The sequence below is a fragment of the Akebia trifoliata genome, chromosome 3 (assembly GCF_017979445.1).
Source record: "Akebia trifoliata isolate Shusen 1 chromosome 3, ASM1797944v1, whole genome shotgun sequence".
Lineage (NCBI taxonomy): Eukaryota > Viridiplantae > Streptophyta > Magnoliopsida > Ranunculales > Lardizabalaceae > Akebia > Akebia trifoliata.
The window spans coordinates 38,195,853-38,203,381 of NC_141377.1; the positions used below are offsets into that span (position 1 = coordinate 38,195,853).

Genomic DNA, 7,529 nt, shown 5'->3' on the forward strand with positions numbered 1-7,529 from the left:
AAAGGGTTGAGGCCATGATATGGTGCCTGTCAACGTTCCTCCAATAAATTTGTTAATACGAAATGACACAGAGAAAAATGAAATTTGAAAGATAGGGAAGAAGATGAATGGTAAAGTTGCAGAGAAATTATCTCTCTCTAGTGCATTTTCTCTATTTCTTCCATTATTTTTGTTTTGTCTTTTGATTGTCATTTTATTGTCAAGAATTCAGGATAGGTGTCACCATATGGCTTACCAAAATTGGATGCCACCTAAGATAATAGTTGGATGGGGGTTGGTTGGCATTTTTTGAAAGTCGTGCTCATATCTTCATTAATACTCCTCTCGAATTTGATTAGTAGTGTATCAGATCTATTAATACTTAGTTGGTATGATTCATTATTTTGAGGTGGGTGAGTTAGAGAATAACATACTCACCTCAAACCTTGATAAGTAATATAGGATCTCGCATTTAATGAAGAGATGTTTGTAGGAAAGGGCTTATAACATATTTAATTCCTTGTGTTTATTGGGTGTAAATTTTGGATTCGAGTTGATGTCTTGTCGATATAGTAGACTTTATAAACTGTAACAAGTTACTCTCTAGACTTGTGCAAGCTTGATCAGATTAGGTTTGAACCCCACTTGTCGACACTACCTTCGCTATGGTTTTACGTCGTACGTTTTTAGTCCCTAACTCTCATCTTGGTTTGCATCAATCAAATAACGCCATCCACTCTCCTCAATACAAAAACACTAGTCCATTGTTCTCCTATAACATTCAAAGAAGGTGGTGATCGAGCCGCTTGGTGCTCGGCTCATATAGTGGTTTGTGCTCCCAAGTCAGGAGGACATGTTCTTATCTCTTTATTGTAGTAGTGATTCGCCCACTTGACTTGCTCTAACCCATCGATTCTTAGATGCTCCCACTTGCTCCTTTGTAACACATGTTCTCATCTCGTGGCGTGACCAAAATGGTTCCCACATAGGGTAAACTAAACAATCATCGTAATTTGAAGTATATAGGTAAATTTTTTAAAAAAAAGGACAAAAATGTGTTGTACCTTTAAAGCAATTTCTTCAAAATTTTGGGCATGTCAGTTTGCTTTTAAAGTCGAACTATTAGGTTGACCTACATGCTAAAATCCAGTTTTTCCTCCATTATTTATCAATGTTCTAAAAATTGAACCGATGATTGGATCAAATATTTGCCAAATTGATCGGACCACAGCTGAACTACGATTCAATTCGATTGGATCACTGTATGTTTATTAAAAAGCTTGTAATATATGTATATATACTTTTTTTTTTATTAAAATGCCTTTATTTGCAGTCTTTGCTAAAAAGATAATACTCACAAAAACCTATTGGTTCATGAATCCTTATAACGGGACTCTCTTTAACAATGGCATATGCTAGAATTGTAGATTTGTATTTCTCGGGATACACAATTTCCTTTTTTCTACGAGCATGTGCAGTTGTGTATCCCAAGGAACACAAATCTATGGTTCTCGCATATGTTACGGCAGGAGGTATGATTCAATTTTTAAAACACTGTTGTTTATAACAATTGGAATCTACACTTTTTCACCGTTAGATTTGATCATTTTTAGAAGTCTTCAAAGTCAACGTTCAAAAATTACCAATCAAACAAAGGTGATGATCCAATTTATACGGACTCAGTGCTCGTAGAAGAGAGTGTCGGTGTTCGTGATGTCGGTTCTCGTGTATCAAATTTTTGATGCCGACGCCCTGATACATGGAATTCTTCGTCTAAACTTAACTCTGGTTTACTATTTAACCTTAGTCTGGCCCATTAATTGGTTTACAGCTTAGTAATATTTTATTAAAATAGTTAAGTAAAGATTAGATGAGAGCGTTGAGAGTTAGTGTTGATAACGTGAAATTTAAAATAATATTTATTAGATCAAAAAACTAAAGTAACGATACAATACACTCCGTTCACTATTCTTATATTACGACCTATTCTCTAATTGGATACTGTGATGATGATCAATCCGTAATGAAATTGTTAGGAACTATTTATTTGATTTTATATAGAAAATAATGGGAAAAAATTAATAAAAAAGAACACAAAACGCTTCATTTCTGGTTAATTTTAGATCAGATTGAATAGTAGTAGTTTAATAATATAGCATAAAAGTACTGGATCATTCTTCCATATGGGGAAGCTTCCACATTAAATTCTAAAAGGTGTAGAGGAAACGAATTAGTCAAATAGAATTGGACCCAATAAAACAACGACACGTAAAATATAACCGACATCTGCCTGTACTAAATGGACAGATGCCAGTTTACAGATAGGTTTAAAGGGTACGTGTCATAAAAATATTGGTTGAATTGTGTTGATTGAAGGACAGCCACGTCAGGAAATGAAGTTGACTATTTAGGATGGAGTTCGTAATTACTTTAAGAAGTGAGGTTATAAGAGAAAAACGAGATTAATGGGGAGATTGAAGAGAGAGGAAGCAAAGATTGAGAGATTTATAACTTACTATAAAGAGAAGCACTGAGACTCAATATCGCATATTGCAGAGATAACAAAAGTGAGGTTTGAGAGAACAAATTGAGTGAGTGTTTTAAGAGATTCTGTGTTTAATCTTCTTCAACTGTGATTGTTCAGATTTTCTCTCTCCCCCCCCCCCCCCCCCCCTCCTCTCACATCCCGCTTCTCTGAATCCCTTTCTGTAATCATCTGTTCTTGCAAAGATTATCTTTGGGTTTGTGTTTTTTGAATTTTAAAAAAGTTAAAAAAGCAAACTTGGAATTTTTTTTTGGAAGCTAGGTGGTTCGGAATAGAGATCCAGTTCTTCAAATTTTTTCTTTTTTTTTGGGTAATTTTTTTTCCTTCAATCAACTTAGAGGACTTGTTTTTCTGTCCCTCAGGTTGGGTTTTTCAGTTCTTGAGGTAAAAGGGTAGTTTTTGCTAGAAAAAAAACCTCTTCTTTAGGGAAAAAAATCATTTTTTTTTCTTAATTTCATCTGGGTTACCTGTTACTTTGGTTTTGTTAAGAAACAGATTCTTTATTTCTGAGTTTTCTTGATTTTTATTTCATGGCAACAGTTATAGATTCCTACAGTAGCAATGGATCTGATATCTCAGATCCCTTTAGAGGAGAGCTTATGAAAGCACTTGAACCTTTTATCAAAGGTGCTTCATCAACCTCTTCTTCTCCTTCAACCCCTTCTTTTGATTCTTCTTCTTCTCCTTCTTCTTTTCCTTCTCTCTCCTTTTCTCCTTCTCCTTCACCTTACTCTTTCCCTTCTTCAGAACCCAATCTTTATAACCCAAACTTTTGCTCAACCACGACAACCCAAATGTTTTCTCAAGGGTTCTCGAACTATGACCAATTGGGTCTTGAGCAATCTGGTTCGATTGGGCTTAACCACCTTTCCCTAGATCAGCTTCAACAGATTCAACTCCAACTCCAACTCCAACAACAACAACAACAACAACAACAGCAACACTTTGCTGCCATGTCTGCAGCAGCTTCAATCCATAACCAGAAAAAATGGCAGCACCAACAACAAACAACCCTTAATTTCCTCGGTCCAAAACCCATCCTAATGAAGCAAGTGGGTTGTCCTCCAAAACCCACAAAGCTCTACAGAGGGGTGAGGCAACGACATTGGGGGAAATGGGTTGCAGAGATCCGATTGCCCCGGAACCGTACCCGTCTTTGGCTTGGCACCTTTGACACTGCTGAAGACGCGGCCTTGGCTTACGATAAGGCTGCTTACAAGCTCCGTGGAGAGTCTGCGAGGCTGAATTTCCCACATCTCCGGCATCAAATTGATAATGTCGGAGGGAATAACGGTGATTGCAAGCCTCTCCAATCCCCGGTAGATGCGAAGCTTCAAGCAATTTGTGAAAGCTTGGCTAATTCGCAGAAACAGGGGAATTCGAATTCCTCGGATTCAAAGAAGATGGTTCGCAGGCAATCAAAATTGGATCAGCCACAAGTGGTGGAAATTGTTGATGATTCATCTAATGGAGAATTGGGTTTTCTAGGATCAATGGAGTGTAAGGTAGAGAGCTCATCGTCCCCATCTTTATCAGTAAGCGATGGGTCGATGACGGGTTCTTCGCCTGAGTCCTATACCAAGTTCCAAGATTTCACAGAGGTGCTATTGGATGATGAATCAGAGAAGTTTGTGTTGAAGAAGTATCCTTCATATGAAATTGATTGGGAAGCTATCCTTTCTTGATTAGTCTGTAATTCTTATATAGTTTTTTTTTTTAGTTTAGTTTAGTACTCTGGTTAGCTACTGCAATGGGATTTTTGCATTTGCAGAGCTGCTATTGAGTTTAGGGTCAGTTTGTAGATGGTGAAGTTAGATGTTGAAACTTGAAAGTAGTTTTAGTCGCTCTTTCTGTTTCAAGCTCCATCTGGTCTGCTGGTTTTTTCATGCTTGACCATGGAGAATTAGTGTCTATTTGTTGTATCTGTATTTGAATCTTCTTGTATTAGTGTAATTTATTATTATTGGCATATAAGAGATGTATCTTTTTATGTTTCTTCAATGTCATTTGCAATAAATGAGCTTTGTCTGTATGAAGTTTGATGAAAGATTAAGAGGAAGGGGGTTTGGTACATCTTTTATAAAAATACATGTAGTTTTGCTTAGAATCTAAGCATTTGATACTTAGTAGATTATTGGTTTGGAAGTAATGGATTTGAATTTATTGCTTTACCTTCTAATTTGAGGGGAAAGATCATGTGGATCTGAAAGGAAAATAAATGTTAAATTCTATGAACATGTTGTCTAGAGATGTTTTACAATGCAAGCTCAAGTCACTACATGAGTATTAAAAAAGGGGGTAAATTCAACGAGACTCTTTTAAACACTAATGAAAAGAGTGTTAAATTTGACGGATTTTGACATTAAATTTACCTCTTTTTTCACATAGTGTGTATATCCTCAGTCCATTGAAAATATTAGTGCCCTTATAGCATAATTGCATTTAACTAAAATGTTGATATGCTACTATCATCTGAATGAAACACTAGCTATTTATACATTTGTGGGATTCAGGGGATTACTTTGTCACAGATCTAATAATACATTAAATCATTTTCAGTATGATAATCATTGCCATAGAAAATCTGTGTGTGTGTGTTTTGTTAAGAAAACAAGTGCAATTTAACAAAAAAATGAATAAAAAAATAAATACAAAATACAATCACACAAAGAAACACATATTTGACGTGATTCCCTCAAGATTAAGTTACACCCATAAATCAAACTGATTTTACTATGAAAAGAAAACTTGCACTTGTAGATTACATCCTTTCACCAAAACGAAAAATATAAATACCCCAAGAAACCTAACTAGGGTTTTACATAATTTTAGTAAAATTATGAAAATATCCTTTGGAAATTTTTTTTCGTGGGCTTCGCCCCCGAACCCCTTTAGCAAGTTCACCGTTGAGCTCAACCAACGTGAAGGCATGACTTGATTCACAATACCTCCTTGTTGACCAGTACTATCAAGCTCCATAAACCACAACATGTGTGTTAGCTCTTGTGCAATGTCTTTAAAATGCTGAAGAGTAGATAAAAAAATAACTATTTTCAAGGGGAGCGTTCGGAGACCCTAAAGAGAAAACATTGTTCAATATATGGTTTTAAAGTTTTGGAATTGGCAGATTTTTTGTAAGAATGATCTCTATTGTGAGGAGATTATCCTCACAAAAAAAAACAGCCCATTCTGAAACTTCTAACCCTTTCAAAAGTGGTTTACAAATAATTGACAGACCACGATTCTTCAACTTGTAAATTGGGGTTAGAAGTTTCAGAATGGGCTGATTTTTTTGTAAGGATGATCTTTTCACCATAGAGATCATCCTCACAAAAAATCAATCCATTCCGAAATTTATAGACCATATATTGAAAAATGTTTGGCTCTCTTTAGGCCTGGGCTTCCCTATTTTCAATTGTTTGGTAATATTCTTCAAATGACAATTGTTTATGGCATAATCAATTCTAAAAAATAGAATCAGTTCTACCATAACAATTATCATAAGTCCCCCTAACAAAAATAATGGATTAAAAATTTGTAAGCAGTTCACTGTATAAATAATTCATCGCACGATTGGATCATTACACATGATATTCATATGGGCTCACAAATGAAACCCCAAATATGGAGAAAGGATAGACAAAATCATAACTAATGGTGTGAACCAATAATTCTTCCCAACCTTTCTCAACTTCTCTACTGGTGGATATACAAATCAACACTTCGTGAGTTCTACTTCTTTGCCTGAAAAAGAAATTACTTAATAGACATTGTTCTGTGATAAAGAAGTTGCCACATCAAAATCATCAAGGCTGGGCTACCCTACGACACATTTTTCCCTACTGCTTCAAAATTTTGATAGAACCGTCTCCTTTGAATTACACGTGGCATTTTCAAGGAGGTATCTCAAATATTAAGCAAAAAGTAAGGGGGGTGAAATAAATACAAAAGGCCATGTGTCTTGTAACGAGGAGGGTTCCTCCAAAATTTTGAGACATATTCCATATGCCCGTGTACACACGGGTGGGCACACACTGGGGCATGCACACCCACACAAAGAGGAATCCTGGAAAGGACCCCAAGATAAGGTGGGAACACAATAACCATATCTTGATGCCTTTACCTTCTTTAATAACATTAATGTATTTATATCTACTCTATCAAGATAAGGAATTTGGAGGCCACCATCACTTCTCTTTATTCTTATTCTTCTCAACATGGAAAGATAAGTGCAGACGTCCAAATAAAATGAAAGAGCGAGTCTCAAAATCTATTGAGGGACCATCATCAGGAATCCTTACAAAGCTGGAGTTGGACCCCCAGTCTTTTCATCTTAAGTTTGTCTTTGTACCATAATCTAATTTCTTGATCACTACGTAATATTAAGATTCCTACATATAAGTTTTATCTAAATGACGCAACCAATCAAGTGTGAAAATTCCATTTAGGGTCTGTTTGATTGCAGAGAATTTAAGATTCCTTTTGAGGGTGGAAAGAAGTTGCCTTGCTTTACTGCCCGAAGGGTGTACACATTTGTTGATGGTATAAAGAATCTCAACTTTATACGAAGAGTGAGATTTTAGGTCTCGTTTAATGAAGTGGTGCTTTTAATGGTAAAACTTCTATAAAAGCACTACCCCCACCATTAAAAAAAAAAAAACTTTTAAGAGAAAAGATCTATGGTTCTGTGCACATGCCACATCAACGAATGAATTTCGAGTCAGTTTATCTCGACTCTAAAAATTATGATTGGGTGTTTGGCAACCATGCTTAGACGTGTTTTCTGGTATTCAAAAGCTGGAAAGATCATTTAATAAAATGTAAATTTCATAAACTAGATTACTTATGAATGATATTAATGACCCTTACAAGGAGACAAACCATCTACCATCATATAATATAGAGGAAGAGAGACAAGTCATTTATATGTAGGTTTTTCATTTATATGAATTATTTGATTTTGATAGACTTCTTTTCAACAAAAAGCTACTTCTATGAAGAATTT

The 7,529-nt window shown here is 35.5% G+C and overlaps 1 pseudogene; it reads left to right on the top strand.

Annotated features, from left to right (window-relative positions):
- Positions 1–2,493: 2,493 nt before the first annotated feature.
- LOC147406784 (ethylene-responsive transcription factor RAP2-4 pseudogene) lies at positions 2,494–4,525 on the top strand (annotated as a pseudogene).
- The last annotated feature ends 3,004 nt before the right edge of the window (positions 4,526–7,529 follow it).